This window comes from Meles meles, chromosome 1 (assembly GCF_922984935.1).
Source record: "Meles meles chromosome 1, mMelMel3.1 paternal haplotype, whole genome shotgun sequence".
NCBI classification, from domain to species: Eukaryota; Metazoa; Chordata; class Mammalia; order Carnivora; family Mustelidae; genus Meles; species Meles meles.
In genome coordinates, this window is record NC_060066.1 from 213,269,284 (window position 1) to 213,281,420 (window position 12,137).

Here is a 12,137-nt window from a genome sequence, read left to right on the forward strand (position 1 = left end):
CTTAAGACAGAGCAGTCCCCCTCTCCCTGTGCTCTGCTGAGGTGCAGCCCCGGCCAGCCCCTTACCCACGGTCCTGGGGAGCAGAGCAAGCTCCCTCTTCCCCAGGGGCGGGAGCAGGGCTGTAAGTCTCGGTAGGGAGTCAGCCAGCTCGGCCCGTGTGCAGCAGATTGGGGGTGCCGCTAAGGGTCCCCAGCAGGTTTAAGACACAGACGAGGTGATGGAGAAAAGAGAAGAGAGAAGGGAGGAGTGATCAGCTCGGGGCGCTCGGCCGTACCACCGTGAACGGGCCCGGTCTCATGTGGTCTCAGAAGCTAAGCAGGGTTGGGCAGGGTTAGTAATTGCGTGGGACTCACTTAGTTCTTAAATCACAGATCTCAGGGCGCCTGGGTGGCTCAGTGCGTTAAGCCTCTGCCTTCGGCTCAGGTCATAATCTCAGGGTCCTGGGATCGAGCCCCACATTGGGCTCTCTGCTCAGCTGGGAGCCTGCTTCCTCCTCTCTGCCTGCCTCTCTGCCTACTTGTGATCTCTCTCTGTCAAATAAATAAATAAAATCTAAAAAAAACACAAAAAAACAAACCACAGATCTCCTGCCAGCAGGCGGACGTGGAACTTCCCGAACGACAGGCACATCCGCAGCCTCCCCGGCTTCCAGACGCAGGGACGCTGCCTCACAGCTCAGCGTCATCCCCGGCCCGAAGTGTCTGTCCCACCTGTACCTCAGACGCGGAAGGCAGGGGACGACGAAATAGGGGCGGCCTTAGACATGTCCACTGAGTCCAGGAGCAGCTCCTCTCCGGGCTGATGAGTCTGAGCCCCACATTCAAGCCGGACCGATGAACATGGCGATAGGGTTGCCAACCGGCTCAGCCACCGCTCGTGAGCCTCACTTCCTAAACTACCTCCCGGCGAGGGGGGCCTGGGATAGTACACTGGCAGAGCCCTGGAGGGTAGGGCTTCCAGGAAAGGTTTGCTTTCCCGATGGAAAGGGGTAGAGTCTTCTGGAACATTCCATCCCATGGAGGAGGCTGCCAACCAAGTTCTGCCTCCATTTGCAGCAGGAGTAATGCTGGAGGCTCGGGGGAGCCTCTGGCAGGATTGGGGGGCAGAAGGTGGCACCGCAAAGGCCCTAGTGGGATATCGTCCCCCGCGACTCAACCACGGAACAACATCGTAAACCGGACTGGTCCCGGGAGCACCACAAATACTCTCCCGTGAAGTGGGAGCCTCACAGTGGTTCTGGGTCCGTCCGCCACGTAAGGGGCAGGTGCTGCCTTGATTTATCTGGTGTTCCTTCAGGCCAGAACACTGGAGGGAGGCAGGTTCCCCAGGGGAAGCAGGAGAACGGGTCTCTTGCGTCCCAGACTCTGCCAGCGTCGGAGGCGGAGGCTCAGGCCCAGGTGATGGAGACTCCGGTTCCCTCTGCGAGATCCCCATGCTGGTGTTCTCGAAAACCTCCACCCACGGGGAACTCCGAGCAGATGAGTCCCCTGGGGACAACTCGAATGATGGAAAAGATCCTTTTTGTGATGATTTGAAATTGCTGTCCTTGTAACTAGACCCACTAGGCCCACTTCTGCTCCCTGGAGACAAAGAAACGCAGTGTCTGTGACTCAGGGCAGACACACCTCGCATCCGCACCCGCCACATCTTTCCATGTTTCCCCACGAGGCTTCCGACTTCGTAAATGTAACTGGGGCCAACATCACGGCGCACGCTTGGCCGTCACACAGAACCTCACAGAACCTTAAAGGCGGCTGGGTGACTCCATCGTGCTGGCGAGGACACTGGGCTCAAGTCTGCCGGCGGGCAAGCGCAAGGGCAGAGATGGGAAGCTTGAGGGTCTGACTTCAGCGCCTGGGCACTTAACTGGCCACCCTGGGTACGGCCTCTTTCTGGAACACCAACTCCAAGGTCATGTCCTTCAGTTTGCTCTGCTGAGATCCGTCGGGGATCACCTGGAGAAGGGAGCGGGCTCCCTCCGGGAGAGAAGCGTGTGCCTTGAAGGCACATGGAACCGAGAGAAGCATCCAGGCCGTGGTCAGCAGCGAGGGAGGAGGGGAGGCCCCCTCCTTGCTCTGGGTCAGGGTTTGGCAAGGCTCTGCGGGCCCGATCCAGCCCATCACCGGGCTTTGCGTGGCCTGTGAGCTCCGAGTGGTTTTCACATTTTTAAATGGGTTGGAAGAAAAACAAAGGAAGAATATTTCATGGGAACGGAAATGATATAAAATTCAGATTTCAGTGTCCATAAATAAGGCTTTATTGGCACAGAGCCGTGGTCATTTGTTGTCTTGGTCTGCTCTGGCTGCCATAACAAGATGCCAGGGACCGGCCAGGGGTGGAGGCAACAGACAGCTCTTTCTCGCAGTTCTGGACGCTGGAATTCCAAGATCAAGGTGCAGGACATTCAGGGTCTGAGTCCTGGTCCCCTGTCAGGCCTCTTGCTGTGTCCTCGGGTGGTAGACAGTGAGCTTGCTGGGGTCTCACCAGCATCTTACAAGGGCACTGGTCCCATCGGGGGCCCCACCTTCACGACCTCACTGAATCCTAATCACCTCCCAAAGGTTCCGCCTCCAGATACCACCACACTGGGGCGGGGGGGCAGGGGGGACCTTAACACATGAATTCAACACTGAGTTTGTCTACGAATGCTTTCACGTTACGTGGCAGAGCAGGGGTTTCAACAGAGACCGTGTCACCTACAGTCCTGAAACGTTTGCTCTCCAGACCTTTGTAGAGAAGGTTTGCAGAGTCCAGACCCAGACAGCGTCACAGGGAAAGGGACCCCCCTGCCCAGTGCAAGGTCCCCCAGGGCCCTGCATGTTCTCTTTCCATAGTGGGGTCTGAGTCTAGTTGTGTGATGCAAACACGCCTGCCCGAACCTTGCTCCTCACCTTAGAGAACCTAACCTAATTATTGCAGAATCTTTTTTTTTTTTCCTTCCCCAAACAACACCTCTAAACCCCTAAGCCAACATCAGCACAGACACGGCACTTAACACAACCCTGCCGCCGACTGCTGGCTGTAGGTGGACGGTACTTGCCCAGGGTGCTCGAGCGTATGATGAAAAGCGTCCAGGCTGGGAGACCACAAGTGCCAGCAGCTCGGGGCCAGAGAGCCCGTAGTTTAGGCTTGGTGGGCCAGTCAGTCTGTCTTTGCAAAGTTGTGCGAAGGCAACTGGAGACAGTATGTGAATGAATGGGAAAGCTGTGTTCCAATAAAACTTTATTTATAAAAACAGGTGGTGGGCTGGAGCGGTTGTAAAACTCTGATCTGTGACATTTAAAAAAAAAGGTGGTATTCACCGTGATGAAATCAAGACGAAAGGCACGGACCCTCACGAGGTCCAGAGCGCTGGAAGCTCGGCTTTGCAGGGAGCGGGGGCCTGCCCTTCCGTGGGCGCATTTTGGGTCAGGAAGGGCAGCCTTGACTCCGTGGCCCGGCCCATGGCTTGGCGCGGGTGCCAGGCGCCGAGGGGAGGATGCACAGAGGCCCTGTGTGCCTGGAGCCATTATCTGGCTTTGACTTTGCCAGGAATTCTCATCTATCATCGGATCGCAGCCCTGATCAATCTGTTCCGGAATAAACATGGGAAGCCGGGCTCCCGGCCGCTCTCTGTGATGCCGCTCGCCAGGGACAGCTGGCCGAGGGACGCGGGCTGCTGCCTGCTCTGCTGTACTATTTTTGGTGACTCTTTTTGCCTCATTTATTTTTGATTTGAGTTGCTCATACAGGCTGTACGTTCTCTCTCGCTCCTGCGCCGGAGTGAAATAAGCCCAGTATTTTTAAACCCTGCTCATGGTGCCTCATGATGAGTGCAGATGGGCCGACGCACCTGCACAGTGGCCTCCACAGTGATGTGGCCTGCCCTCTCGCTCCGGCCCTCGGCCTCTGTCTTGTGACAGCAGCAGGACAGACGACAGAGACGCCACTCTTCGCTCTCTTGGACACGGCGACCCGTCCCGTCCTGGGGAAAAGGCTGGGACCTTCAGGGTCCTGCCCTGAAGCTGACTTGGAATGAATGGACAGGGTCCAGGGACAGCCAAGGGTCCTCTTGGTGGCGTGGGTACAAGAAGCCACCTGAGCAGCAGTCCCGGGCCGCATCATTTCGTGGTGACCAGTGAGAGCCGTGGGTGACTCAGGGCTTTCTCGCATTCATTCACTCAGTCTCAGCCCCCCTGCCCCGGGAGAGTGGTACTGTATGGCTCGCCAGTGATGCCAGCTGAGGAAACTGAGGCCGGGACATGTCGGCGGGCCTGTCCACAGTCACCCAGGACGTCGCAGCAGTGGGAGTACCTCCTCGGAAACACAGACCCGTGCAGCCACCGGGAGCGAGGGCCAACTGGAGGTCTTCTCGGGACAGCCAGCTCACCTATGCTTTCCAAGGTCTCTGGGCGGCGGGGTGAGGAGGACCAGGGAGTGGCCTAAGGCAGGGGCAGGGCTCCCGTCAGGAGGCCACAGAACGATCCAGCTGCCCAGCTGCGAGCCGGAGAGCCCCGGGCCAGGGTGGAGGAGGCGGCCAGTGGCTGGTGGAGTCAGGAGGTCAAGACTAAAGGGCTGGCTGGAGGGTGGATGTGTGTGTGGGGTGACCCTGGGTTCCTGGAGAAGAAGCCCCAGTTCCCAAGCTGCGGGAACCGGTGGGAGCAGCAGGTTGGGGGAGTCCTGGAGCTGCACGCTGGTCACATTGGCTCCAAGGTGCCCTCTGACACCCAGGTGAGGGGCTGATGGTGTTCCACTCCTGTGGCTCCTTCCCAGGCCTGGGCCAGAGCAGTTTCCTCTCTTCTACCACAGGGCCTTTGTATGTGCGGTCCCTCCATCAGGGATGCTCTTCTTTTGTGCCTCTGCTCCAAAGTCACATTTCTAAGGACACGGTCCTGGAGACTCTCTCCAAAGTGTCCTGTCCATCATGCCAGCACACAGTTTCCTTCAGAGCTCGTGACTGCCCCCCAAATAGACGCTGAGCCCCCAGTGGCGGGAGTGGGTGGAAGCCCTCGTGCTGGGATAGGGCCTCTGCCAAATGCATGAGTGTGTCATGCAGCTCTGGACAGGTGGTGCTTTCCTTCTCGTCAACACAAACTCCTCCAGTGGCTGAGCCAGGCAGAGCGGCGAGGGGCAGAGGGAGCAGGTCGTCTTGCGGCGGCTGCTCCGGGGGAGAGGCAGGATCGGGGGCCTCCTCCAAGGGCCTGCACCGTGAGCCAGGCCGGCCCGCACGGGCCCTGATCGGGATCTCCAGCTCGAGCCCGACTCAGGTGTCCACCAGGTCTGGAGACCCCAGCAAGACCACACCAGGTTCCTGAAGCATGTGGACGGGCAGGCACCTCACAGGCACGCACACACGTGCACAGAGACCTGGGTACACACATGCGTGCACGCACACTTTGCCACCGGGGCCGCCATCACCCGCATCACCTCCCCCTGCGCCTCCATCACCCAGCCTGGCTCTTCCTCCGCGCACTCTTGCTTTCCGTGTTCTGCTCATGGAAACTTTCCCCCGAATGACCCTCCAGGGCAGGTCTTCGGCCCCCTCTGAGCTTCAGCCCCCACGAGCCCCACAGCTGGCTGTGCCTCCCCGTCTCGCTGCCTGTGGCCCAGGTTCATCCTCTCAGCTAGACCCTCTGTTGGTTCTGTCCACCTGGGTAGCCCTGGAACATTCCCTCTCTTGCCCATTTTCATTGCTGGTCTTTGGAGTTCCTGCCTGGATCACGGCCGTCTACCTGTCACCAGAGTCCCAGTCCCACTGCTCACCCATGGGCCTATCTCGAAAGCCCACAGTGGCTGCCCGGGGCCTTCAGCATCAGGTCCAAGTCCCTCAGCTCAGCAAGCTGAACCACTCATGGCCAGTCCTGACTCCTTTTCCAGCTTCCTCTTCTTTGGGTCTCCTGCACACCTGATCTTGGGCCTGCCTGCAACTTCTTCCTGCATACTGGATCTTGGGCCCACTGCCTGCATTTTTCCCCTGCACACAGACCTTGGGCACACCTGCCTGTCTCTTCCCTCATGCCCATGCCAGCCCTGTCTGTGTTCCTGTTGTTGCCTTGGGAGATGGCTACATTTCCCCATCTGCCCACGTCTTCACAGCCTCAGGGTCCAATGCAGAGGCCAGTTCCCAGGCCTAGACAGACCGCCCCACAGTATTTCCAGAGTTACCCTGGAGGTGGGAGACAGTGGGGAGGGAGTTTGCACTTTCCATTCCTAACTCCTGTTACCACCTGCATCTTCTAAAAAAGATATTTATTTATTTATTTTAGAGAGAGAGAGAGAGAGACAGAGAGAGCATGAGCAGGGAGAGGGGCAGAGGGAGAAAGAGAATCTCCAGCAGACTTCATGTTGAGCCTGGAGTCTGACATGGGGCTCCATCTCATGGCGCCAAGGTCATGACCTGAGCCTTAATCTAGAGCTGGATACTTAACCGCTTGAGCCACCCAGGTTCCTCCCATCTGTACTTTATAAGGGGACCTGCCTAGAGTCCCATAACTCAGGGGCAGAGAGCTAGGACAGGCCTGTCCAACTGCAAAGCCAAAACTTAGAATGCAACCTTGTGCCATTTTGCTCCAGAAACCAGCGCGATTTCTGTAGCTTTCTCGTTTAAGCCTTCAACACTTGAACGCCAGCCCGGCCCCTGGGCACCCTGCCCCAGTAACTGCCCCCACCCCCAGCCTAAATCCAAGGAGGGAATGAACATACAGGGCTGAAGCCCCAAGGCCCTCCCATTACTCATATTCGCCTGAGCAGCACCCGTGAACATGAACAGCCCACCTGTGGCCAGGGGGACGGGGATGACTGGGGTGGGAGGGACAGGAGCCACGCCCCTGACTCGTCAGAAGACAAGCAAAGGCTCACCCCACAACCCATCAGGCATGGACGTGCCTGGTCCCACAGGAGATGGTTCTTAAACCCAATATCTACCTACTTGTCTCCTACTTGTCTTCTACTTGTCCTCTGAATGAGGACGAGTCACGCTCCATTTCTCTTTGTTACAGGGGCAGCAAGGAAGCTTCATTCCAAAAGAAGCTTATTTAAGAAAATAACTTCAACTGACTACAAGAAAAAACATAAACTCAGAAAGAGGGATGGTAGTGTGCACGCACGACCCAAATCCAAAGATGGAAGGCCAGTGACCACAGCGTGGGAAATCTTGCCGAAGGCAGACAGACAGACAGACAGAGAGCAGAGCGTGGGAGCGTGTCCTTGACAACCTGGCAAGATCTCACCCCAGCGATCCCAGGAAAAGGCAGGAAGACTACAGAGCAGAACCCCAGGGCAAGTGTCCATCACACAGTTCTCGCTTTCCTTTGAAACTAATTTTACATCCCCTTTTATGGAAGGGCGTCAGGGTTTCCTCTTATAGGAAGTGTATCAAGAGAATCTGGGGAGAGACCAGAAGCCCAGTGGACAGTATGTTCCAGGCCTTCCCTGGCAGCACGCTGCGGGGGGCGGGGTGTCTAGGCACGCGAAGCACACGTGAAGGGATGTGTGTGGTGCGCACACGGGCCCACATGCCGGCCCGCTGCACCTCCCGGCCAAGGGGCCCCCAGTCTGCTGTCACTCACGCACATCGAGATGCTGGTGAAGGCCAGATGCTCTCCCCCACTCAGGCCAGGTGAGCAGTGCTGAGCTTCCCACGTGCGGAAGGCACTGCGGTCCCAGGCTACCCCTTGGGCAGCCTCTTGTTGCTGTAAGAAGCAGATGCCAACAGGGGAGGTGAAAGCCAAGAGTCCCGGACCCCCATGGGGGTGCTGGGGGCCGGAAGGACTGGAGAGCCACACAATGCCACCTAGACCCTTGGGCTTATCTTCAGGGGAAGCGAACATCCAGCTATAGCACATTTCAAACCAACTCAGAGAGCATGTCCCATACTTCTGGAGAGGGCATGGGGGCTGGACCAGTTCCTGCCTCCCCAGGGTGGCAGTGTACCCAGGGACCTTTTGCTGTCTTCCCTCTGGGCCCTGGCCAGGGCCAAGTTCCTGTCTCTACAGCCAATTCCCAAAGGAATTGGCAGGGCTGCCCCAGTGCCTCCCTCTCCCCAGAGGGCCAGGCCATGACCAAGGCCACGGGCATCTCCCCACTGGCAGCCCAAGGCCTGAGTCCTCAAGGGGCAGCCCCTCCTCCATGGCTCAAGGGGAGATAAGGGTCACACACAGCGTGAGATCACGGGGCATGGGCAGGAGCATTTCTTGCCCCAGTGGGTCTGGTTCTTGTAGATCATGAATAGGGAGTGGGGGGATCTGTCCCTGGTGCTGGCCTGGGGCTGGGGGGTGCGGCTTCCTGCAGCAGGACGAGACTAGCAGAGCATTTCCCTCGTGAACCCCAAGCCCTGCCCTTCACACTGAGTAGAAAATCTGCAGATCTTAGTGGCTCACCTCCAGGATTCCCTCCTCACTGGTGCAAGGGGGGAATGCTGGGTGAGGGAGCCGCTCCCTCGGGGGTGGGCACGCAATCCTGGGGGACCCCAGGCAGCATCCTCAGGCTGCTCTGAGCTGGGGGTACCCTGGGGCTACTGCCGCCCCATGTTGTGGCTGCAGTGACGGGAGTACCTGGCTGCTGCGTGGGGTAATCAATGAACCAAGGGGCCTGCCACCTTCCTCCCCCTCCCCCCAGCCCCCTGTGATGGCAAGAGTGTCCCTGGGGGAGAGCCTGGCTTCCCCTGCTTGTTCTGGGACATCCAGAGAGCAAAAATGCTGTCTCTGCTTGCAAACGACCAACCAGAGTCCTGGCTGAGCCAAGGCAGGAAAACAGAGAGTTCCAGGGATGGGGAGAAAACCAGCAAGCCTGCCTGTGATTACAGCCATGATCACTCATCACCACGTCCCAGAGCCTGACTCAGCAGGCAGAGCAGCTGACAGAGGGGGGAGCCGAGGTGGCCCAGCTCCACGCGTGGACGGAGCTGCTCCAAGCTTCCTGGGGAGGGGGGTGGCCTTTAACCACTTATACCCCAGGAGGGGAGGAGGACAGAGGCCCACATCCTGGCGTTCCCAGATCTGCCATCTCAGAGACAGTCTGTCCACAGGAAGCGGCCACGCTGCCATAGTCTTGTGCTACCAAGCAGTCCCTGGACACGGGGCCCTCCCCCAGGTGTGGCTGGGATCTCTTGCTCTCCAGAGCCCTGCATGACCCCACCTGTGGGGGGAGGGATTCCCCATGCGGCGACCGGGCAGTGGGCCCACTTGGGAAACGGGGATGCTGCCGTCTTGATGGCCGATTTGGGTTTCTGCAGCAACATGGGAGTGGGGGGTGAGGAGGGAAGGCTGGTCCTGGGCTGTGGGGATGGGAACCGCCTCTTCCTGGCCAGCCCCGCACTGGGACGCTCTGGTCATCATGTCCAGCAAGGGCCCGTTCCCTTGTGCTCAGCATGGGGCCTGGCAGAGGTCTGGCTGGCTGTCCACACTGACCACACACATGCTCGATCCCTGGGTGGTCGCTCTTGCCTCGCACTTTAGATGTATTTCGGTTGCTGCCCTCGGCAGCTGGGGGGACAGATCCCGGTTCCAGGTATGGAGGGCAGTGAGGAGGCTGAGAAGGATGCAGGCCCAGCAGCACGTCTGACAAAGCTGAGGCCCCCTCAAGCCTGTAGCCCAAACCTGGCCCTGCCAGGGGGAGGCACACGCTAGCATCCCGACTGCCTCCCAACCACCCACCACGGGACACACGTCCTGTCTTACCTGTTTGCCTTGTCACCCTCCGGCGAGCTCCCACGCCCTTTCTAGGCTGCTGAGCCACTGCACCGAGACGGGTGGTCGACCTCCAAGTAGGTCGGCAGCCGTGGCTGGGGGAGACCCCACACCCGAGAGTGCAGAGCCCCACTCTGGGTGTACCTTCGACACGACACCGCTTACCCCCTCTCTGGCATCAGGCTCGGGTGAGAGTCTGCAACCCTTGATGAGTAATCCTTGCCGAGGGGAAAATAAACGGCAGACTAGAAAGAAAGTCACAGAACCCTCTGGAGGGGGTTCTCTGCGTCGAACTCTCAGTACCGGTGACTATGACCTTAGATGGTAAAAGGGTCTTTGCAGATGTAATTAACGTAAGGACCCAGTGATGAGGTCACCCTGATTGGTGGGGGTGGAGAGAGAGCCCTGAATCCAATGACAAGTGTCCTTATAAGAAGAGAAGAAGCTGCCGACAGGGAAGGAAGGGGACGTGAAGGTGGAGATAGGTGACAGGTGCATAAGCCAGGGGACACGGAGGATAGCCCGCAGTACCAGGAACTGGGGGAGAGGCCTGAGCAGGCCGGAGCCTCCAAAGGGAACCAGCCCTGCCCACACCTTGATTCCAGACTTCTAGCCTCCAGGACTGGGGGAGAATCCACACGGCTGTTTCTAGCTGCATGGTTGCTGGTGATTTGTTCGGGAGGCGCTAGGGAACTAACGTACCTGCCTAACCTCTTAAACCCTGCAACGTTAGCAGGCTGGATGGGAGGCAGAGGGTCGGCCTTCTCTCAGGGGACGAGCCCCTTTACAGGGGGAGGCTGGAGCCCTGTGTCCCCAGCCCTGGCTTATTTCCATGCCTTGGTGGGGGGGGGGGTCTGAGGGCTATTTCTGCAGCTCTCTCCGCATTAGCATCTGTGAGCAGGCTCCTGGGGCTCTCCCTGCTCTCCCGGGGATTGTAAGAATAAATAACAAACGGTTTCAAAGAGGATTGCGTCCCAGGGCCGCATGATGGAGGCATGAAAGATTAATATCTTGCCCATGCAGCCCCACACCAGCAGTCTGAAAGCCAGCTTTACCCCACCCCATCCATTAGAGGCTCTGCTGAATTAAAAAGCTACGTGGAAGACAGCCACCAGGCACAGAGACCTTTGCGATCACAATGAACAGAAAAAAATTTTTTTAAATGAAAATACTCATTGCTGGTGAGGTTGCGATGAAGCTACTCTGCTGGGCTGTTGCTACTACTGGGGTCCACGGCACAGTCTTCTGGGCCAACCACTGGGGTAATTCAGGTCCAGAGCCGAGGACTCAGAAGTCCTACCTACAAAATGTAGCAGGATAGCAAACGAACTCAGAGATACACACACCTCCCTACAGCTGCCCAGGTCCCTAAGGAAATGTAAGTGAATGACAGGGAAACCATGAGATACAACGCGGTCGCTCGTACTGACTGTTGCTCCGTTTGGGAAAGTGCTCGTGGGTGAGGGACATGGAGAGCACCCATGTTTCTGCCCGCAGAAGCGAAAGCAGCCAGGTGAGTGGGGAGGGGCCCTCCTCCCTGACTGCACTATTCCTGCTGCAGGTTCGGCCCCCCCTTTGGGTGCAGAGGGCCTGCGGGCACCAGGCATGGGGATCCGACTCCCGCCAGCTCTGCTCCTCACCAATGGAGCTGGAGTGTGGGTGACTAGCTGGGGGCCGGGCTGTGCCATCCTGGAGCTTCCCCTCATGAGGGATCCCGGGGACCCGAGCCCAGGAGAGTGTGCATCTGCCCCGCTCGTGAGGCTGGTCTGGGACACGGGATCTGGAGGCCTCTGAGGTCATGCTCTAGCTCTGTGCTCTGGTTGTGTGCCTCTCCACGGTCCCCGCCCCTGCAAAGCACGAGGATCCTATCACCTCACATTACCTAATCCTGGGGTGGCCGGAGGATTAAGAGTAAATGCAGGCCAGGTGTTAGCAGGGGCCTGACAAACAGCAGATCTGCTCTGGGACAAAGGACAGCTCTGGGACAAACGATGAGTGACAGCAAGCAGCGCTGCTATCATCCTCGCCGTCGAGCCCATCGTCACCACCGTCACTTGTCAGCATCATCATCACCACCGTCCCCATCATCACGACCACCGCCAGCACCGTCACCACTGGCCCCTTCCCCATCGTCATCGCCACCACCCCCACCCCCATCGTTTTCATCCCCGTCATCACTATGATCAGCGTCATCATCGCCACCAGCCCCATCACCACGCCCAGCATCATCATCACCATCACCAACCCCAGCACCCCGCCCCCATCGTCACTACCATCATCATCCCCATCACCACGACCACCACCCGCATCCCCGTCACCACTGTCCCCGTCCCCATCATCACCACCACCATCTCCACCCCATCATCCTCATCACCACCATCACCACCACCACCAGCATCCCCATCCCCACCGTCCCCTTCCCCACCATCATCACCACCATCCCGACGCCCATCGTCCCCATCATCACCGCCA

General features: G+C 58.5%; 1 protein-coding gene across 4 annotated transcripts in view; it reads right to left on the bottom strand.

Moving 5' to 3' along the window:
• KCNAB2 (potassium voltage-gated channel subfamily A regulatory beta subunit 2) overlaps positions 1 to 12,137 on the bottom strand; it is an 83,257-nt gene that overhangs the window by 61,778 nt on the left and 9,342 nt on the right. The gene's annotated exons all lie outside the window — the stretch shown is intronic.